Source organism: Zeugodacus cucurbitae, chromosome 4 (assembly GCF_028554725.1).
Source record: "Zeugodacus cucurbitae isolate PBARC_wt_2022May chromosome 4, idZeuCucr1.2, whole genome shotgun sequence".
Taxonomy (NCBI): domain Eukaryota; kingdom Metazoa; phylum Arthropoda; class Insecta; order Diptera; family Tephritidae; genus Zeugodacus; species Zeugodacus cucurbitae.
Window position 1 is genome coordinate 58,416,819 of NC_071669.1, and position 24,455 is coordinate 58,441,273.

Genomic DNA, 24,455 nt, shown 5'->3' on the forward strand with positions numbered 1-24,455 from the left:
TGATATTTCCATATGTTTACAGCTACATCTGTACATATACTATATATGTGTCTCTGACTTTATTTATTGCTTTCGTTGCGCTTGCTCGCTAGTTCAGAGCATGCTGCATTTGCATTTACCGTTAATTGCGCCGTAACGTGTTGGCAAACGTGAGTGTGAATGACTTCATACGCTAAAACGTCAACAAGCCGGACATTAGTTCGACCCACTGCCTTACAATAAATACAGTAATATACATATAGACTATATACTCATATATCTGTAATATAGTGTCACCAGCGTCAAGTGGAGTATAGTATAAATCTATATTAGGGTGATTCTTAAAAAATTATATCGGACCAAAATTCTTCAAATTTAAATCGACTGAAGTCAGAGATATGAAATATTAGCTTGGCAAAAATCTCCCTTCCGCTTTTTTGTCTTAGGGTATGATACTCTATCACTTCGAACTGCGGAGGAATGTGGTTTCGACGATGCAGAGCGGGTGAAAACGACACCATGGATAAGTCTGCCGGCGAATACCGTTCAAATCATGGAAAACATCGAGTTAGACCGGCATGTGGCATCTCGTGACATCGCCCAGGAGATGGGAGTTAGTCACCAAACCATTTTAAACCATCTGCAGAAGGCTGGATACACAAAAAAGCTTGATGGTTGGGTGCCGCATGATTTGACACAAAAAAAAATTCTGGACCGAATCAACGCCTGCGATATGCTGCTGAACTCAACCCATTTTTGAAGCAGGTGGTGACTGGCGACGAAAAATGTATCACTTACGACAATATCAAGCGAAAACAGTCGTGGTCGAAGGTCAGTGAATCATCTCAAACAGTGGCCAAGCCGGGATTGACGGCCAGGATGGGATGGGAAGGGAATCGTCCACTAAATTTTAGTGTCGTTAGGAGACGTTTGAAATAACTTTGAACTTTGATCTCTTAAGGTCGAGTATTTTCAAAAATTGCACTTTTTTTGACTTAAAGTAGTTACATTTCAGTTTCCTAAACCCATTATTTAATTATTAGACGAGTTAGAAAGAATCGCTGATAAATCCATTGTATTGTTGTTGTTGTTTTAACGATTATCTAGATCCTAATTAGAGGGAAATTAATTGTAATTAAGCTTATTTAACAGGAAAAGGCAGGAAGCAAGAAGTTGCGATGGTGGCGGACTATAGGGAAAGGATGTTAGGTTAGGTTCTACGACTGTTCCTCAAAAGAGGGAGAAGGGTGTAGATGAATTGGTTTCATTGCATTATACTGTATTCGCATATTGTTCGGGTCTGTCGGCTCAGCACATACAATTTCAAACTTATCTCGAAATACTATCAAGTCTTAACCAGTATGAGTTCTAGTTCGTTACCGGCGCCCTTAGAGGCTTTCTTAAATAGTTTTTATTTAAAAAATCGGCCCATTTTATGCCAAATATCAATATAATTTTTTATATATCCATGCTTAATAAACCCTGATAGAGAGAAATTCTACAGTTTTTTTTCCAAAATAAGTTGTCAAAATTAAAGTTTTTCAGGGAGCTATACTCAGGCCTAATTCCTGACTTTTATTTACTTTATATTTGATATATTTTACCACACAATTGGAGAATTTTGAGAATAAAATTCAAAAACTTTAATATTAATTTTTATATTATTATTAGGGTGGTCTGAATTTTAACCACAGAATTGGACTACTCAACTGCCTCTAATCCGAATTAAATATTAAATTTTTAATTTATTTTCGGTCATACTTTTACTCACCATTTTGTTAGTCTGAGAATTTAATAATTTTAGAACCACCCTAATAATCGACCATTCAAATATATAACCCACAATATGCACTATTAATATGTTTGCGCTGCATTTGTCAATCACTTCAATAACTTGTACGCCCATAATTTCTGGAAAACCTTCTTATTTTTGCGGTAGTCATAAAATTAAGCAGCACTTTTGTTTATGTGCCAAATCTGGTTTAGCAGAAAATACCCGTCATAAATGCCCACTGCAGCGCTAACGGCTGTTTGGGCTGTTTTGTGGCAAACAGTCAGTATGCCAATTGCACACTTGCACCAACTCACATACTATATACTGGTGAGCCACCTACACGCCACCGCACCACAGCCTACTTAAAGCCACCGTGAAAATCTCACAGCCGCGCCCCACACGCCACTTGCCGCTTTGCCACCGCGTTGCACACAAAGTGCATGGAAAGTGGGCTAAAAAATATTGTTATGACTTCATTTGCTTAAGTTTTCAAACGGCATGTTGAGTTCATATTCACTAAAAATGTGATGTTTTCAGGTACTTTAGTAGGTAATAGTAGGCATACATACATATGTCGTTCTGTGTGGGTAGGTGTTGTTGTTGTGTGTAGACTTTAGTTTAATGTTTATTGTTAATTTGTGGCAGGACACATTTGGCAACCCACTGACCCAAATCGCTTTGAGCGTTAATGGAAATTCACTGTGAAATGTAATGTAACTGTTAAATATAATACTGTTACCATAAATCAGTTTCATTTTGGCAAGAAGAAGGTGCATTTTGGATATTAGAATAAATTTGTTTCGGTATAAGCCTTCTCATTTTGCCGTGAGTCCTCTTCTAGACTAGATGCTGGTTTAAAAATGAAATTTACATAGCTTTCAGAGTCTGATTTTGTGCAGATTTTTGCCGTTATAATCGAAATATATTCGGTTCTTTTCATGGAAGACCTTCAATATTCGACCTGCGACTCTCTAACCATTATAGAAGTCAAATCTGCAGTGGAACCCAATCATTTAATCATTCCTGAAACAAAATCGGAACAGTTAAGCCAAAAGCGATCACTACTTCGGTTCTTTCAAAGCACAGCACCATCCGCTTTTACAAGGTTTAACACTTCCAGAAACCTTCTCAAACTTCCCCACGGCTACAATATTGTTTTGTCTTCATTTATATTTACATTTTAAGAACTTGAATTATTATATACCGAATAATTCATATTATTTTTTAAGCGAGGGAGATATTTATGCATAACCTACTAAGTCCAAAGTAAGATTTGGCTAGAGTGAGATTATTTTGAACAATTAGCTCGACAACTAACCTTTTGGAAACTCGCAAATCAAAACAAATGGTCCTATTTTATCCTACCCTAATTCTCTACTAGACCCCCTATTTCTCTCACCCAATATAATCTAGAAGGCGGAACTAACTGTACTGCCATTTTATATTAAGAAAATGGATCTTCCAAATGTATACTTAGAACCTAGTCCGTAACACTATGCACTATGCTGTTGTCATCACCAGAACAAAAGTGGTTGCCAATCGTCGCCTACTTTTATGACTTCGGTGATGCCCGAAGCCAAATATATGAGCCAAAAATTCTTCCAAGACAACTTGGTTATTAAGCTTATTTCTCTAGTAAATTTTAAGGTTATACACTTTACCTTCCATCCAAAAAACCCACCAGCGGGTACTGCATCGAACACTTTCAGAGCTGGGGCACTTTAGTCCATTCGAACAACATGACCTAGCCAGCGTAGCCGCTGTCGTTTTATTCGCTGGACTATGTCTGTCGTCGAAGAATACATACTGCTCATCGTTCCATTCGCCGTTGCCAATGTTTAAGGGACCACAAATCTTCCGCAAAACCTTTCTCTCGAAAACTCCCAGTGCCGTTTCATCGGATGTTGACATCGTCCACGCTTCTGCATCATCATCATAAAGTAGGACGAGAATGATGAGGGACGTGTAGAGTTTAGTTTCGTTGTTCGTCGAGAGAGGACTTTACTTTTCAATTGCCTACTCAGTCCATAGTAGCACCTGTTGGCAAGAGTGATTATGCGTTGGATTTCAAGTCTGACATTATTATCGGATAATTAGGGATATATAAATTGTTTTACTTTAAACTCTTCCCAAATATCTGTGAGGATAAAGCCCAGTTGTTTCATTCAACCCTCGTCATAATTCATTTACCAATAAAAGCAAAAGCTTTCAAAACATGAGAGGGTTAAACCCCATCAACCGAGCCTTGCACTTCAAAACAATATAAATATTATATATTGTAATAATAGGCATTAAAAAGCCATAAAATATGGATGAAAGTGCCCAAACTCATGTGCATGGTGTAACATAAACTTGTAAGACAAGCTTCGCAATGTTACAACCTACAACTGAACACAAGTTATACATATTACACGAACATAGCCAAAAGCTTAATAACTCGCCACATAGCATGACTACGAAGCATTAAACACAGATCACTTGACTTTATGGGACTTGTGGTACGTAACGTTAATAAAATTGTTTACCATTTCCACTTGGACTTTGAGACACATGGCGGCAACATATGCTTTATCAAGCTTTGTTAATGCGTGTCAGCGGCTAATGTCAATGTCGAACATAAATAACTGACAATACTGTACGTACACATATGAAAATGTTCAAAATATTGAACGAAAATATAAAATTTGTGTAGATACAATATAATGAATGCACAAGAAACACACACTAAACTGTTTTAGAATTAATTGCTGGTCCATTGTGTGTTTGAGGTCGGTAATATCGGTTTGTTAGCGGTAATATCGTACCGTACTCACTTTATTGCCAACGACAAACGTAATTATTCCAATAACCGTAATAATAATACTATTACTAATTGTAATAAATTGAGCAAAAAATCTCGCTCGTTTTGTATTAAAGCAAGCAACAAGTGATTCACGGCTATTTCATAGCTTTTATTTATATACTATACTATATAGGCTATATACTTATGGAAATGTATAGCTGCTTTGCAATTTATCTAATAGCTTACGTTGATCGGCGTTAATGAATATGCGAGTAACATAGATATTAAATGTTGGTAGCGCATGCAATGCTGATTTATGTATGTTATGTTATGTTATGTAATGTTACATTGTTTGCTATGATATGTGATGCTGGGTTAGGTTATGTATTAAAACTCGTAATTAAACTTAACTAAAACAAGTAATGAAAGGCAATGGGTGCAACCGCACATTTTATACTCGCGCAATTTATTGCTATAGTTTTATTAAGATAACACACAATTCGACCCATATATCGGGCATAAAGTCCAATAGAACAAGGAAAATCATTATACAAGGTTTGTGAGGAAAATCATCATACAATTTCACTTATTTTCACCGCCAACATACTACATTTCCAGGATTGTATGACCACTTAATTTGGCTCAGATATTTCACATATTAACCGATATATGCGGGGTAAAGCTCAGCGTATTTTTGAAAAATTTATAAATAGGTATATGGGAGCTAGGGAAAGTTATAACCCGATTTTAATAATTTTTGAAACATACTTTTAGAAGAAAGAAAGTCATTTGAATTACATTAAATATCTGAGGGATTTATCGAAATTTTCGGTGAAAAATCTCCACTTCCCCAAAAAAATTACACCCAAATACGCTCCTCCCTAATGTGATCCTCTGTACCAAATTTTAATTTCATAACTTTATTTATGACTTAATTATGAAACTTTATAGGTTTTCGGTTTTCGCCATTTTGTGGGCGTGGCAGTGGACCGATTTCTTCCATTTTCAATACCAACCTCCTCAGGGTGCCAAGGATTATGTGTACCAAGTTTTATTAAGATATCTCAAGTTATCGCTTGCACGGGCAGCCGGACAGACGGACAGACGGACGGACAGACACCCGGATTTCGAATCCACTATTATATTCTCTTTAGAAAAAAACTTTAATTAAATCGGATAGGCAGAGGATTTTTCGATAAATATGCGAAACAAATTATCCCAAAACAATTCCATATACCTTTAACCTGTTTCCGTACAATAATAATGACGCCAACTTTGTTGGCAAATAGCATTTATAAATTTAAAATTAATTAAATGCACCATTTAAATTGAACTTGATAGTGATTACAAAACATTCTCGAATCCAGCTGAAGAACACAAAGTATTTCTTTCAAATCGGTCCAGCCGTTTAAGAGAAGTTCTGTGACATACGCTTGTACGGAAGAATTTTATATATAAAGATAAAAGATATAAAGGGATTTTCAATAGGGCGCTAAAAAAGACCGATAGGTACCGCAAACGATGCCATATTTTTCACGCTTTTAACATTTCTCTTCAGTAAGGTTTGCTATTTCATCATTGAAAGTTATACGATCCAACAACGAGTCGAAATTACTGAAATTGACTACCCAAATTCGGAATCAGTAGCCTCAACTTTAAAAGCGCTACGTCCAATTTATGATCGTCATAATCGTCCTGAGCGTCTAGTGGAAACATTTTCAATTCACAGACACAGTACAAAATGTTCCCATGCCAGTGAGAATATTGCTACCGCTAGCGCATCAATTGAGCAAGACCCAAATCTGTCTCTCTCACGTCGTTCTCAAGCCTTGGGCATCTCTGTGACGTCGTTGTGGCGAATTTTACAAAAAATCTTTGCCTACATCCTTACAAGTTCAAATTGACACAAGAACTGAAGCCACCACCAGAATCGTCCTATGTTCGTGTATTGGCCTGAGCAACAACTTGAAAATTATCCAGATTTTCATCGACAAATCATCTTCAGCGATGAGGCTAATTTCTGGCTGAATGGCTCCATGAATGATATGGACTTGGACAATATGCTTTTTGAAGCGCTCTTATTGAAAACCCTTTATATTGATTAGATTTTTCATAAATGTAGTAAATAATTTGTAATAATAATAATATTTTCTAACTATATTACCATTCATAAACTTAACCCTTTTGCCTCACTAAAATTGATTAATGCGCCAAAAGGTAGGCAACGTATGTAGTAGTGAGATACATATTTTGGCGATTGATTATATGTGAATTTGAGCTGAGTTTATAGGTTAGTGCAATATCGAGTAAAACAGTTGTCAATTTTCTCTTTTCTATACGAAATTGTCAAGGAAATTAGTTCAATTAGGTTTTTAAAGAATGACTTATAACCACATTTTCCAAGAAGTATACGTTGACTTGAAGACTTATACCTTTTTGACCATAATCAAATGTATTGCTTCTCTCTTGCTCTGTCTCAAGTTCAATACTAGAATCGCAAAGTGTTTAGTCCTTTATCGATTTTATTTTAACCAAACTGTCTGAACTACTCAATATCACTTAATGTAATCACAATTATACTATAATTTGCCGCCAAGTTGTTGTTGCCAAAACGCGATGCCAGATCCATTGACTCACAGGCATTCAATGACGGTCAGTTAAAGTACAATGCACTCTTCGACACGCAAACGCATGTACACACACATACAATCTTAAACACTCACACACATGTGTGGCTACACAAACTTAAATGCCAACTTAACCTGCTATTAAAAGACGACAGCGAATTAAAAAAGAATACCTTAAAAAGACGACGAAAAACTCAAAAAAGTGAAGAAAGCATAAGCAAAAAGTAAAAAGTTGCACAGCAACATAACTACAACAACATATATGAGTTTTTGTTGGTGCGGGCGGAGGAAGCTGAATGAGCTTGCAAGAACGCTGAGAAATGTGGCAAGTCTTGCTTATTCTTACCAGAATGGCTATTGGAATGATGTGGTTCTAGTGCCACCAAGTTTGCCAAGTCAGCAAGAGGGGAGCGGTGGTGCAAGCGACTCGGAAGTTGCACAGTCAAAAACTGGAAGAATCAGTTTATATTTGTAACACACACCGCGTGCACAAACGTGTCGTGTGCAGAAAACTAAGTGAGCAACAACGGTGGGCACAAAAGGGAGGAATTGTATAAGTGCTGGCCAAAAAGAAGTGCCAGGAAAGCGCGGAGGAGTCGTATAGAGCAAACAAAGCGACACTCAGGCAATGATGCCAAAGCTTCAAATACCAGTTTCACTGACTCTCAGAACATTTGCACGGGCATATGGATGACTGACTATTAGCTCGCCAGTGTGGCTTTTGCCACACATTCAAACTTGTTATCAGCGGAGCGCCGGGGAGTGCAAAAGAGGGAGTGAAGCTGGCTGCAAGACAACCGCGGCAATGTTACTTCCTGGAAATCAATGTGAATCAAGTTTGCTTATTTTTTGCATTCTTGCTTCGATTTTTGTTCTATGCCTGCTATTCAAGCATGATTTGTGGAGTTTGGCTACCAGATTTCGGTATGACTCATACTCGGTGCTGCCAATGGCAGTTATTTTGTGGTGCTGTTGCTGCGTTCGAATTAAAAATTCCTTTCCAGTTTTCTGGATTTGAGAAGTGTTTATTCTTAGTGAATTCAATGTATTTTTGGTAGGGGGTTTTAGAAGAAGTTTCATTATTCGTCGATGTCTAAGCCCAAGTAAGTTGTTATGACAAAGTGCGTGGATGATGAGTTATAAACATATATCAAAGTGATCAGGGTGATGAGTAGAGTTGAAATCCGGATGCCTGTCCGTCCGTCTGCCTGCCTGTCCGGTTGTCCGTCGTTGAGTAAGAATTATATATATATATATATATATATATCCAATTTTCATCGGAATATTCGAAATATCTGTACCAAGTTTCATTAATATGATATATATATAGACTTGGTACAGAGGATTACACTAGGAAGGGGCAAATTTGGTTGAAAATTACTAAACTCACTAATGAAAAACATCAGACAAAAACGTTTACAGAAGAAATGCCAGAAGGAAGCTGCACTCAGCTTTTAAAAAAAAAATGGAAAAGAGGCGTGGCGTCGCCCACTTATGGGTCAAAAACCATATCTCAGGAACTACTCGACCGATTTCAATGAAATTCGGTATATACTATTTTCTTGACACCCTGATAATACAGATGGAAAATGGTGAAATTAGTTCACAACCACGACTACTTCCCATATAACTCACTTGTGAATTTCATTTGATTCATTCACTTTATAATATATACATTAGGAACCAATGAAGATGGCAGAATAAAACTTTACACAAGTACTGTGATATCACTTGTGGAAAAAAATTCGAAATCGGACTATAACTTTTCAAGGTCCCTGATATCGAACATGTGCCTAACGGTAATTTTTCACCGAAAATATCGATAAATCTCTCAAATAACATAACTTAATTAAGAGGGAATATTTTTCTTCTAATAGTGTGTCTCTGTGCCAAAAATTATTCATATCGGGTCATAACTTCCCCTAGCTCCCATATACCTTATATTCGGATTATCAAACTTCCGGTGGATTTTATACCGCATATATCGGTTGATATGGGGGATATCTTAGCAAAATTAAGTGAGCATATAGTCTGGGATTTAACATAGCTTGGTGGTGAAAATGAGTGAAATCGGTTCAGCCCTTATATACCATATATGATGATTTTCGTTATTCTATTGGACTTTAAGCCTAATATGTGGGTAATATTGTGTGTTACCTTAATAAAAATATAGCAACAAATTGCGAGAGTGTAAAATGTTCGTTTGCACCCGAACTTAGCCTTTCTTTACTTGTTTAAATTTTTTTTAATCAATAAAAAAAAATATTTTTTGTTCTATAAAAGGTCTATTTAATGAATAATTGATATTAATTGCAAAATCCTGTGCCTAACACTTAACAGTATTCACTGTTTGTTAGCTACGAGCACATGTGCATATTTTTACCAAATTAAAAACAAATTGTTTAAATTATAAATTGAAATTACCGTATTAAAGAAAAATTACATGCGAGTTTTAATGGAAAATTCACTTTTAATAAGCTTCAATTCAAGTTTAACATTCACTTTGCAAGCAAAGAAATATCGCCAGCTTTGCCAAAACGAACATACGAATTGAGTCATAAGTATTCATAGCTTCATATGGATATGTGTGTATGTAAGTGTTTAATTCGCTGCATTTCCTCATACTCGTTTCGGCCTGGTCGCCACAGCTGTGAAACGCAACGCGACACTCGCAATAAAGTGATTAGCATTTTTCATGCCACCGCAAGTGGCGAGTTTGTCGAAAATGCGGACATATTGTTGGTGGCGAAAGTGTTGAACATACACACATACATATATACATACAAACGCTCATTATGCTGTCATAAACAATTAATATCGCACATAAATCAATACAATTTTCGGCTCCAAATGCTCATTGCATTGACTCCTATGTGGTAATGCCACCAATGAGCGGGGAAAAATCAGTTGCCAACAATGAATTAAATGCTAGCTACTCTTCGGCTATAGTTGCTGTTGTTTTTGTAGTTTATTAATTTATATTCACTTACCGTAATTTGTCAGCAGGCAGGTACATAGCACTCACACCTGTTGGCATTTGAAAACCAGTAGTTGAGTTGAGTTACGATGACACAGAAGGAATGAGTAGTTGTGAGTACTTTCATAGCAGTTGGCAATATTTTTAAGTTTTAGTTGAACTGAAATAAATAAAACAACAACAACTAGTATATTTAGAAAAATATATCTATATATTTTTGTTTCCACCAAACTGGTTTACTTTGAAATTCTCCTAATTTTTTAAATTTTTCACTCACCTCTCAATGTCACCCACTAAAAAGTCGTGATGTGCCATTTAAATATCACTATTTTGAGTAATGGAGTATAATTCGTTAAAGCTCAGCGAGAAATTCAGTTTTTTACTATACTGAATTACGTCATTAATTAACGAATTGAAATTGTATCTCAACCGTATTGCAATGGATTGCAATTTTAAATTGTAATCTCTATTAATAATCATTCAAATGTCCTAGAGCTGTCCACTAACCTATTTCAATTGATATTAATGGATGAATAAAGCATCTCGGAGATTAATGGAAGTGCTAGATTATTGATTTATTCAATTCAATTCAATTAAAATATCTGCTTTTCACACTACGTAACCTCAATATCGATGATATTTACGAAATGGATTGTTTAATTACTTAGTGATGATTATACTTGGAAACAATTCGACTTTTGAGTTAGATCTGCTGCTTATATTCAAATATTTTTTCATATAAAAATATACCAACTTAAAAATAGTGACATCAGAAACCAATAATTACAAAATTTTCAGTCAAAAAATAGCATATTGATAGAAGATACTAAATGATTACTCACACAATATTCTAAAAAATTAGTCTTACTAACTATCATAGATCTAAAAATTTTATTTTGTATTTAACTTAAATTTGCCTTGGATGTATCATGGTATATTTTATATATTCGAAAAAATTAGCTCCAAATTGATACTTCATTCTCATAAGATACCCAAAAAATTCCCTTGTGAGAGATGTCCATTTTCAAAATTAAAAAATTACCACTATATAAGTTGGCAATCACAAAATTGGCACCAAGAATCATATGCTTATGCGTCGTATATATCATCCTCATATACAGATCCTACACAGTGAAACCTCTCTTGGACGGACACTCACCAACAAGCGATTTTTGTCCGAACAGAGGTGTCCGCCTAAGAGAGGGTAATTTGTTCTAAAAATTTAACTTGATGTATGAAAAAATGTCCACTCAAGTAGGTTTCCGTTAGGAGAGGTTTCTCTGTACTTAATTGAATATTAGGTACATTTCATTACATAAAAAGAGACATTACGATTGAACAAGTTTCTCCAATAGTATTTTATAAAGAGTAATGAACATCTTCATCTTCAGACTCACCTAGATCACAACGGGTTTTTACCAAAAATATAAGTAATCTCAGTAATGATCCAGATCTTTTTAAAAGGGTTCATAAAAGTGCTCTGGCATTCAGTTTTTTCAAAGGGACCAGTTAGAAGTCTGAAGAAAATCTGCCATATTAAATTCAAAATGAGAGTTTCGAGATACTTTGTAGGGCTCCCATTCTCTACCTATATACAGTTGAACTTCTATAACTCGAACTCTTGAATAGAAATCAAATTTCATACAAATTATCTTCCGTAACTCGGAAGTCACTCAAAATCGAAGGTTTTTTGTGGAATGTGGTGATTCGTGTTTGAGAAGTTCAACTGTAGAAAAAATTAAAAGATAACCTTAGAAAAAATATTTTAATCGATGATATTTTTTAAAGAACATTTCATTATTGTTTTATTCATCGACTCTTCTGTCAAAATTAATGACCTCGATATAATAAAGATCCCATCTTGACTATATAAAATTAATATAAATGCAAGTTTAACTTTTTATAAATACACATATGGGAATGATATAAGACTAATGTTTATTTTTTTTTTTCATTTCAGAAGACTACTTGGTATAAATTATTGGTAAGTCAAAAGTTTAAAGTTCACTATATTTGTTTTACTTCTCTTAAGGAGTGGAGGGTGGGTTTCAATATTTGAAATTTTGAAAAAGAAATGTTTTCTTCTCTTATTAAATAGTGCAACATGTTTAAAATATTATCACAAAATCTCAAATCAATCCCAGTAAAATATCCCATCAGGCCACGTCAGTACGAATGTAAAACTTTAAAGGCATTTATCTCAAAACTCACTTTTTCAAGCCGCTGGACACGATACCTCAAAAAGTTATGAAACGATTTTGTTCAACTTGCACACATCTTTGGAATAGCATTAACTAATTAATGAACGAAGAATTTTTTCGAGCCAATATATAATACAAAATTGAGTTTTTTGGTTTAAATTGTGTCAAAAATTCAAATTTTGATATTTTGCTTTTTCCTTATTTTATTAACTAGATTTATCCATGTACTATCGAACTATTTTTGGTTTATTGATTTTGGATGAACCAATCATGAGATATGATGTCCACGGCAAGAGCTTTTTTTGAACAATGACTTAGTTTTCGGAATTTTGAAATAAAAATATCACAAAATACTGTTTAAATATGTATGTTTGATACGCTGAATTATTTAAATGAAATATATCATCTATTAAAAAAAATTGTAAAAATACCCTTGTTTTTAGCCTCTGAAACCACATAACCCCTTAAAGTTTTAAGCTTTTCACACAATTTAACAATAATTAGAATATAAAACATATTTTTAATTATTAAAATGTATAATTAATTTATTATTTTTAATACTATTATCTTTTAACATTTAACCTACCAACAAGTCTACGTTCACTCCATAAGCGTAACAAATTCACAACAAAGTGAACTACCAAGTTCAGCAACCGCTTGATTATTTCATTATTATTTATTGCTTTTAGGGTTTACTTTCGTAAAGTTCACACATAATTCACATGAAATTCATAGAGTAATTTGGAAAAGTCGGAAATAATGAGGTGGATTACTGTGCGCCAAAAAGACAAGTAGTAATTCATATAGTGTACATACATATATACTCGTACTTACAAAGTTTTTTAATACCGAAAAATTGCTTTTGTATTTCTTTGTAAGCGCCATTAAACTAATTGATTACCGCCACATGCAGGGTGAGCCGACGCGACACCCAGTGAGCTTGCGAGCTTTCATAGTCACAGTGTGAACTTTCAACGCGTTCCGTCTGAGGGCGCTTGGCATGTGGCAAATAGCGAAATGTCATTGTTGACACGAAAATGTGTAGCAGCGACGATGATTTCCCATACGAACGCAGCTAATCCGGCGCTGTCGGTGTCAAAGTGCTGCATCAAAATTGTTCCGAATTCAATTAAGGCGCGCACTCAAGCCGTCTGTCGGACTAACTTACGGGTAAATTTGATGAAAAGAAAGAAGAAGAAAGCAACGCTTTTGTTTTACCGTTTTTCGGTTGAAATTGGTTGGGGCTTTTTCATGGCTTTTGACAACTAATTCAATTGACTTGTTTGCTGACTCTTTTATGAGGCGTGTCTTTGTAGTAATGCATATGCATGTGTGCTCTGTGGTGTATTACTGGCATTGTTTGTAAATATTTGGCATTTTTCTGGGTTGATTGCACTTTTTAAGTCTGCAGACTGCAGATATTTAATAAATATTTTCTCGACTTAAGTGCGATTTGTCATGCAATCTGAAATTGTATTAATGACTGCACTGACTAATTGAGTGTCGCAAGGTTTATTGAACTTTTTCAATTCTCACAATAATTCAACAAAAAAAAAATTGAAAAACACATAAGCTTTTCTATGTCCTTATTATACTCCAATAGTTCAAGAACTTGCAAAAAATGGTTTTAAAATTAGAAGAACTGAAGAAGATTTCTTTTAGAATCCATACTATTTTATTTGTAATTCTATAATCATTGATCACTCTGGACCGTGTCTAAATGACTTCAAAGTTTTATCTAAATCATAATCTCTCTTTCATTTTGCTATTTTAAGTCCCTTAGCAACTCATTGATATCCCGAACATTTGAATTTTCGTTGGAATATATCAAATGAATCTCATTTCTCTTAAAAAGGTTTTTAATTTTTCTCCAAAATTAGAAGAAGCCTTTTAACTGTAGACAATATTACTTTTTGGGTCTAAAAAATGTAATCGTTATGTATTCTTTAGTGACTTAAGATCGTTTACTAGTTACAAATTTAGTCCATGTTTTGACTGATCCTCAATAATTGCATTTTGTTGCAAGTTCCAGGCCACAGCGGAATTGCGGGAAATTGTAAGGCTGATGAGCTTGCAAGGTCAGGAACGTCATCCTCACTATTAGTAGCATGGAAATATGTAGGAGCACCGTTGTCCTATTGCGGTTTGCTAATGGTCAGATGGGCCTCGGCTGGGCTTGTCAGGCGCTGGTCAGTCATTAGCACTTGCGCAGTCGCAAGATCCTTCTGGCCTATGGTAAACCAGGGGAGGTCTACCAAGCTCTTCGCCCTCCATAAAGCTCCTTAGTCGTAGGGGTTCTTACTGGCCATTATTCTATCGGGATCCACACTGTAATGTTAAAATTCTTACCGGACGCTAGCTGTAGAAGCTGCATAGAGTAGTATGAGGTGGAATCATCTTATTACTTTCTTCTGAAATGTCCTACCTTTGCGAGATCAAGAACAAGATTTCATTGGTGTCACTTTTTCGAACAAGCTCCCGAAATAGTGAATATAGAAGTTAAAAATTGCTAAGTTCCAGCTAAAAAGTTGTGACTCTGGATCTAACCCAATATATTACTAAATCAACTTTTTCGGTTTATCCATATCCCATTAAAACACCCCAGATCAGATTAGTTCCTAGACGTTTTCCAGAAAGTTACAGTAGTGAGAGAGATCTTTAATTCCATGGCATCACTCGGAAATAATTTCAAAAGTCTCTAAAGAGTAATGTGTCAAAATGTGGTAGTGTGTGTTATCCGATGTGATGGGAAAATATTTAAATAGGTTCGACAGGATGTGATATTTGATAGAATAACTTCAATGTGATGAAAATTACAAATGAGTCAATCTGCTTGGGAATTTTCGGACCCATGCGAACTTAAGATCGCTTAGGTCGTAATAAATTAATGTTTTCATATAATATTTGTAAATTTTAGAATTTTAATTTAACTTTTTCTTTTCTCTTATTACATCTTCATAAATTTTTTTCTTCTTTTTAAAATTGAGTACCGTTCAACCATGACTTACATCATCTTATCAACCAGCTGTCATAACCTAATATTGTATTAAATGATAAACAGCTATTAAAAACAATGTTGCCAAATTACGGAAACCATTTCAACTAAATAGATATTCGTTCAAATCACCATTATTTCATTACAACTACAAAAAAATAACAACAACAAAACCTCTTAAATTACAGCTTAGCATGAACATTGTTTATTTAACATAAATATTTAAAGCTAAGCTTTGCTTGTTGTTGATTTTCCAAAATATTTATTATTTCATTTTTATCCACCACACTCTTCTGCCCTTTCCCCTCTAAACTGGCACACATTTTCGCAAATTTGTATCGCGTCAATTGCTTGGCAATATAGTCTAATGGGATAATCAGTCCAAATGAGTTGGTTCGTTAATCTGCCGACATCTTTTCGCCGCCTCCAATGGTAAACGCAACGCTTTGTTGTGGTCTTTGACTTTCAATCAACAACAGCACCGCAAAACTTTCCTTTATCCACTTTTGCCATTATAAATATTAAATATTTGTTTTTGTATTTGTTTGGCGACTGCCATTCCGACATCATTTGCTATTTGTTGTTGATATATGTCAGTACTTAGTTTGTTGTTTTTATTGTTGTTAGTTAGTTTCCTGTGTTGTGTACTTGTAATTACCGACATACCTACTTAGCTATTGCGATTATCTGTAATGTTGAAACTGGGTCACATCGGATCTTTGAAATGTGCATTCAATTACACATAACTACACTTCGACAGTTATTTATTTATTTATCTGTGAAGGAGTGTATGCTTAATACGAAGGGAAATGAGAATAAGTACATATACCTTAGATGGTAAGAAAGTCAATATGTTGACCTAATCTTTATTGAGAACGTTTATTAGAATGAACCAAATAAAGCAAAGATCGACTTTAGAATATATGAGAAGTAGATAAATGTCTTGAAGGCATTTAAACCTTCAACTATCTAGCTCATAACAGACCGGATTCTCAAGATTCTTGAACCATTATCTCTAATCTTAAAGTTTTCTTGAGTTTCTTAGAAACGAATTGTGTATAAGAATTAAGGGAAATTAAGCAAATCTCCCCTAAAAAGTTTTAGATTAGAATTCATGTTTAAAGAGAAAGTTGTAACTCTAGAACCTTTCTCATGACATTACTATTCTGTACATAGCTTCAGTTCTACGAATTATTGGTTTTTACTCACAAGCATAGACCTTATCATACAAAATGTGTTCTCTTAACTGTCCTTTGAACCCATAACTCTTCATTCAATCCAGGATACTGATGTACTGAGAACGAATTCTACAAATCTTTTTGGTTTACTTTTATATTGAGAACCTTGTGTGTAATATATAATTATAATTTAACTCAATAATGTATGGAGATGTCTTATATAGGTCTCTCAACTTCATGCTGTCAAGATTTACTCCCAAATATTATGATTTCAAACCTTTTGCGTCGGCCTCAACTTCGAAAAATTCGCAATTAATCGGGGTGTTCTCTAGGTTTCATACCATTTTCTAAGACTACTGACAGGTGTTTCGAAACATTATACTATAGACACAGTATGAGATCTCATTGCCAGATAAGTGATTTAGGGAATCCCCTTTAGCCCATCCCCACTCCACTTGCTTATTATGGTTTGTAAGTTGAGAGAGTATTCAACGTTCTTCACTGATATCGAAGTTCTGAAAACGATTTATGGTTTCTAGATTGGAATTGGATTAGTTTGAAATTCTCAACTATAAATCCCATGACAACTATTTTCAAAACCACTCTTCAAGACTTTTAAAATATTCTCTAATACAAAAAAAATAATTTTGATCTACATTAGGCCCTCCACGCTAGAATAAAAATAGTTTGCCTCATCTCAACCCATACCGAATTGAGTAAATTAATTAAAGGCACAAGCTTGTGCTGTTTGCATACGAAATTCTTCCAAATGAATAGACTTAATGGATTCAGCATTGATGTAGCAACTATGTCCGCCCTAAGAATTTGCGTACACACACAAACACTTGAGTGCCAACATACCCAAGAAGCTGCTGTCTGTTACCACTTAACTTCCCACTCGTCCGCACCACACCGCGTCACACGTCCACTCGTCGGCATAAATTAGCACACCCGGAAATATTTGACTCTTTACTTTGCTTGAACTTAATTGAGAATTATGCATTATTAGCATAGAATTTCTGCATTTCTATGATTGCTTTAGCTGCTTGGCGAACGTTCGACGTGCGCTCAATTGTTTTTGTGTTTACTTGCTATTGTCCACTTAATTGAGAAATGACTTTGAATAATGGGGACACAATGCAGCAATTTGCTAAGATTAAACGCAAAGAGTTGAGTTCGCAAGAATGCGAGTTGGAAATAATGTAGCGAAAATTTAATTGGAATTATTTCCTTTATGAAATTAGCGGCATCTGTTGACTGAGGTACAGGTTATAAGATTGAAAAGTAATCTCTTGATTATCTTTCTTAAAAAGTTTTACAATTTCTAATCCTTGTCATCGTTCCAGTGATTCTAAGTTAATAAAAAGTTCGATATTATAGATATCAAATTAGTTGCATTAAATATTAAAACGAAGTGGCAACACTCAACAGAAATATTTTGGCCTCCATACAATCTTATATATCATAATTGTTTTAATAAAAATCGTAATATTGAAAATATTTAGTTAATCTAACGGAATAAAATTTTGTACACAGGTGGCAACTCTTTTCTATAATAATTTTTACAGAAATTCCTATTCAGAATTTATTGTTTTAAAGCTATAATGTATACACTTACACTCTCCATTTTGTCGATAATGATTTTTAAAAAGGTGGCAACTCACTTTTACAAAAAATTTAAAGAAATTATCTGGAAAATTATTTTAAATTAAATGGCAACCCACTTCGAAAAAATATTCACTTGTTGGCTAAAATATAACAGTATATCCATGTTGTATATATAATTATGACTATAAATTTTCTATAATATAAATTTACAAAAAGGTGGCAACTCTTTTAGTTAGTGTATTCAAAAAATAATAATTTAGGAGCTCAATCAATAATTTTTATTATTCTATGTCGTAAATAAAATTTCCCTGCATAATTTTCTGGTGTACTATTTTTCAAACAGGTGGCAACCCTCTTCGAAAAAATATTTGCATGTGGTCTAAAATATAGCATCATATCCATGTTGTATATTTAATTGTCACTATAAATTTTCTATAATATAAGTTTACAGAAAGGTGGCAACTCTTTTAGTTAAAAATCCAGAAAAAAAATCATTTAGTAACTCAACAAATTATTTGTATTATTCCACATCGTAAATATAACTTTCCTGCATAATTTTCTGGTGTACTATTTTTCAAACAGGTGGCAAACCACTTCGAAAAAATATTCGGCGGCTAACATATAACAGTATATCGAAGTTGTATATTTCAGTTTCACTATAAATTTTATTTAATATAAGTCTATAAAAAGGTGGCAACTCTTTTAGTTACTATATACGTGAAAAAAATTAATTTAGACATTGAATTAATAATCTGTATATATATTCACATCGTAAATATAATGTTCCTACTTACTTTTCGGAAATAATATTTTTCAAACAGGTGGCAACCCACTGCGAAGAAATTTTCGATTAGAAGCATTCTTAAGTTGATTTTAAAACTTTAGGAATTTTTATTTTTTTTTCACTAAATAAAATTTTTTAAAGAGGTGGCAACTCACTTCAAAAATTTATTAGATTGGAAACAACAGACTTAACCAACATTAGTTAACTTTACATTTTTTTTTAATAAAATTTTTCAAATATGTGGCAACTCTACTTAGCTACATCACTGCTAAAATTTAAGAGGAAATATCCATCGATTTTCGATAAAGATAACTGTCATTTGTTAAATCCAATAATATATCTTTCAAATGGTTATCAGACAATAACAACAACAACAATTGTAAGGATAACAACCACTCAGCGCTTGTGTAGAACGCAACTTCCTTGCATTATATCAAGCATACTTTAATGCAGCAGCAACGGAAATGGCAGTAGCAAATGGTAGTAGCGAAAATGGCACACTCAAACACACACACACATATACAAATATAAATAGAGAGAGAAAGAAAATTAAATTGTACTTGTAATAAAGTATATTAGAGACCAGCATATACATAAATAAGTAAATATACGCGCTTGTGTTGCCTTGGCTTTCCAACTATTTGCTTTAATTTGCGGAAATTGGCAATAATAAACGCTCTGCAACACAACCAGCCACTGCACAACAACACAAACAAACAGACGTTCAAGTGTATTGGTAATAAAGTATGTGTGTGTGTGTGTGGATGTTGTTGTTGGACGCCTGTTTTTGCCGATAATCACGCTGAAAGTGAAGTAGCCGGCATCTGGCGCTTGGAAAATCAAATAACTAGCAACAACCAACCAACCAACCGATATGCCAGGCAAGTGAATAGCAGACGATGAAATGCTCGTAAATGACAATGAGTGAAAGAAAATCACTTTAAATGTGTACATACATATGTATGTATGAGTTGTTGGCAGTGGCAACGTTTTGCCGGCATTAAGAAATGATTGAGTGACCGCGTTCAAGGCGCTCTTAGGTATCGCCATATAGCATATATTATATAGAGATATGTATATAAATAGCCCCGTGATTGAATTGACCGGCAGGAAGACGCTAAAATGCATGAAAGATATGCAGTCGTCCAGACAGTTGGCGAGTACTTGCAGCTGCGCTCTAAAAGCTTTTTGCGTATTTTTTCAGTTAGCGACTTGTTATTACTTTGATTGGATTTGATTTTTCAAATATGTAAAATATTTTCAATAAATTGTGTGTGGAAATCGAAAAAAGTATGTATTAACAAATATATAATATAAGGTTAGATGGTTACCCCTTCGCTGCAATTTAGGTCGAAATTCTCCTCTCAATATTGGTTTTCATTACTAGTACTTCTATTTTGAGGTACCTCAACGGTTGATGAACTTTGTAAGCAGTTTACATTTTAGGGTTGCCATCTTGTAATAATATTTATAATATTTAAAAATCTCTAATTTGAACAACACACCGTGTTTTGTACCAAAGATCGACCAACTATTAGTCACATACTCAATATACTCAACTACTGCGACCATCATATACAAATCTACATATTTCTAATCATATTTTCTGGAAAAAATTATTCAAATATTATTCATCAACATTTGTTTACCTTATTCACTTTTGACATGACATGACAGCTTGTCATTTGAAGCGAAAACTTGCAGATTTTTTTCATTTGGGAATTTATAAGAGAAAAGTTGTCTTGGCAGTGGCTATGGGGAAACAAATTATAAAAATAGTTGTTGTTGTTTTTCTTGTTTAATATTTTTGTAACAAATTAATAGCTCCAAAAAGTCTCAGAGGTTTAAGGGATTATCCATTGGCACTGTAATTGCTCGGAATTCCGTAGACTTTTCAAAATATTTTCTATATTTAAAGAAGTTCGGTAGATTTTGTTATCGAGATGAAGGAGGTCTTTCAAATAAATCTCAAAAATATAAACGTCCTATTGGTGATTAAATTCAAGTGCTATAATTAATAATTATTCAATTAAAAGCCCATCTCGGCTCTTATGTCTGAATTTGGTATCCCTGCAAAACTAATAAGGCTATGTAAACTGACGCTGAGCAACACAAAAAGTTTCGTCAATATCGGGAAGGACCTCTCCGAGCCGTTCTATACCAAAAGAGGCTTCAGATAGGGCGACTCACTATCGTGCGACCTGTTCGATCTTCTGCAGAGCTTAACAGCGAAGGTAAAATCTTCTATAATATTGTTCAGCTACTGGCGTACGCCGCTGGATAAGGAAGCGAAGCGAATGGGTCTGGAGATGCATGAGGACAAGACGAAATATCTCCCGTCATCAAACAAACAGTCAGCGCACTCGGTCCAAGATTTATGGTCCTCAGAACATTGGCAACGGCGAATACCGCAGACGATGGAACGATAAGCTGGACGAGTTATACGACGACATTGATATAGTTCAGCGAATAAAAAGACAGCGGCTACGCTGGCTAGGTCATGTTGTCCGAATGGACGAAAACACTCTAGCTTTGAAAGTGTTCGATGCAGTACCTGCTGGTGGAAGTGGCGGAAGAGAAAGCCCTACACTCCGTTGGAGGGACCAAGTGGAGAGCGACCTGGTTTCACTTGGGATTTCCAACTGGCGCCAAGGTATGGCGCACTGTTGTCGATTCGGTTATAACCGGCTAAACGGTTTCTACTTATTACATACATACATACATACATTACTGTGGAGACAGTACCTGGAAAGTACCGTTACCACTCAAAATATTCTACCATGTTGTATTATAGCATCATCTTCTGTCAGATCCGGGATCTCTTGTTATAAACCCGAGCTATCCGAGTTCCATGCAACTCTGACACCAAAATGGGTCTCTTCACCAAAAGATGGTACGAAAAAAAAAATTTTTTGAAAGTCTACATCGACAAACAGCAGACATCAGCACTACTCTTCCACCTACATCCGCAACAACAGTTTCGTCAAACAAAGTTCACCATCTCAATGTGACTTCAATTTGCAGATTTACACCTAATCAGAATGCCAGGCACGTACCAACAGTTGGTTATTTGTGATTTCTATTTGCATTGCGCGTGCGACGTGCGACTGAGAGCAAGCAAAATCGTTGAAAAAAAGAAGTTGCACGCAGCAGCAAAACAACTCATTCACAAACAGTCAACAATAATAACAACAACAACAACCGCTGAAGCAATGAATTTCTCCACTGATTTGCATCTTCATTTCATTTCTATTCATCTGTCAAAATACATAGTTTGAACGCAACGCCGCCACCAACGCCGCCGCCGCCTGCACCGCGCTGTGGCACGCACATACAATAGTAAAGCTTTTTGTTGCTATTTTGTTGTTGTTGTGCGACTGTCTGTCTTATCGCTTGCCATTTGCATTTGAAGAAATTAAATTTTTTTCTACACTCTCTTTCCACTTCACCTCAGCGCAGCCATTCAAATAACTTCAAATGGCTACTTTAATTTAATTTCATGCCACAAAAGACGCAAACGTGTTGTTGCATTCGGCAAAACGGTTATTTTGTGGCTCCGTTTGCGGTTGAAATGAAGTTTGTGTGGCTCTTTCAGATTTATCTACAAATTTGCAATTTCATTTTCTGCGCATGCGCTTGCGCCTCCTACATTTTCTTGTTGTAGATGTGGTGGACTTTTGTAAAATGTCAAAAAAATTTAATTTTTACAACATTCACTTGTCACGTGTCAACGTTTGGCTGGCCTTGCTTCGATTCGCCTTTGATTGCAGCTCTTCACATGTGATTGGGTGTATGTGTGTGTGTGTGTGTGGCGCATTTGTATGCATTTGTTGTAGTTTGAAGCGAGACTTGCCAGCGAGTCAAAGGCGAATGCGTTTTGCATACAAATTGCTTATGACAATAACAACAACAACTGACGTCTGATAATTGCTAACAACAATCGTCATTTCATTCATGCAACACACACACACCTACATACATATATATTTACATACAAACATATTTGTTGTTGCCAGCAATTTGCTTATTTCGATCGCAATTGTCTGATAAGAAATTGTAATTTTCCAATTTTACATAAACCCACCAACACTACACCATGCCACAAAACGTATAAACACACACATACAAACATACATAGAGAGTCATACATCATAATTTATGAGGTGCTAATATTATGTTAATTTGCCGATTTCAATCAGTGTCACTTACAATTGGACATCTCGTCTCGCTACTTGAGTGGGGGTAATGACTTTGACTGGGAAATTTTGCCTTTGTGAAAATTCGTGAGACTTACATTAGTATATACAGGCACATAATATGTTCCCATGTAAATACCATGCCCGTTGATGCGCTGTCTCAAGTCCATCAATCATTTATAAATAACATTTCAATTTGTGGCATTGTCAACGGCGGTCATTGCTGTAATTAGTAGGCACATCAGCGTTAGTCTTCTTGCTTGTTTTGTATTTAGTAAGTCTAGTATACCACTTAGATAGTATTTTTAGTCTAGTCCAGATGCTTCTTTTCAGTATTTTGCGATCCCATCTGTATCGGTGGTACTGAAAATATCAATCTTCAGAACTTGTTAGGGCAGCTAGAAAACTATTGGCTATCTGCCAATTGTAATCAGACGCTCCTTCTACCATTTAAAATTATAAAAGACTCGACAAGTAATTTAGCCTATCACTACATGGTCTTCTCTTTAGCCCATCCACGAGAGGAGTCGCCTCAGAGGGCATCCAATATTTTGAAAAAACAAATGTAAGAGCATCTCTCCGGGCTGTTTGGAAGAAAGTTTTATATCTAATAAAGACCTCTTATGATAATGACTTTTGATAAGGGTTTCTTGGTTTTCAGATTATCCACTGACTTCCATTATATATAAATACTTTCAACGACCTGAAGGTGAATATATTAAATATATTTAGGGCAAATAAATAACAACTACTGTGAACGATTCAATATGAGATTAGGCACACAACTAATTCGGAGAGCTTTAGATTGTTTAATTTTTGTAGACTTACTTACAATTTTTCATTGCTATGCCCACTATGTATCCCTTACGATAAGAACGAAAGAGAATAACTTTAAGAAGAGACTGTTCGTATTTAGAACAAAACTTCTGGAACAATTTTTTGTCCCTCTAATATAATATTAATAATTGTGAGAGAAGCTTTTCGACAAATTGAGTAAGTCTGAACCTACCACCGAACGTTTGTTGCACTTTATGAAGAGCATGTTACTGTCAGGTATACTGTATACTATTCAATAAGAGGTTTTATACTGCCAATTCTCGGACTGCTTTCATTTTGCTGAAAGCTAAAAACCAAACCGATGTTCTGAATAGGTCTCGCAGAACCAGTCCCTAAATACAACATCAGGACGGTGGCCCTAAAAGAAAAACAATAATAGCATAAAAGGTCGGGTTCGTCCAGGATGAATGCCTGATTAAGCTACCATTTCTCCTTGTGATATTTTTAATAATTTCATAAAATAAATTCCTTAGATATCACGAGTGCGACGAATTTTGATTCTAATATTTGTATACTC

At 34.9% G+C, this 24,455-nt stretch overlaps 1 long non-coding RNA gene across 1 annotated transcript in view; it reads left to right on the forward strand.

Annotated features, from left to right (window-relative positions):
* The window catches only part of LOC128921504 (uncharacterized), a 96,057-nt gene that overhangs the window by 42,454 nt on the left and 29,148 nt on the right, over positions 1–24,455 (forward strand). Inside the window, exon 2 of the long non-coding RNA XR_008470938.1 lies at positions 12,100–12,123. This is a non-coding gene — a long non-coding RNA (uncharacterized LOC128921504). The remainder of the gene's footprint in view (positions 1–12,099; positions 12,124–24,455) is intronic.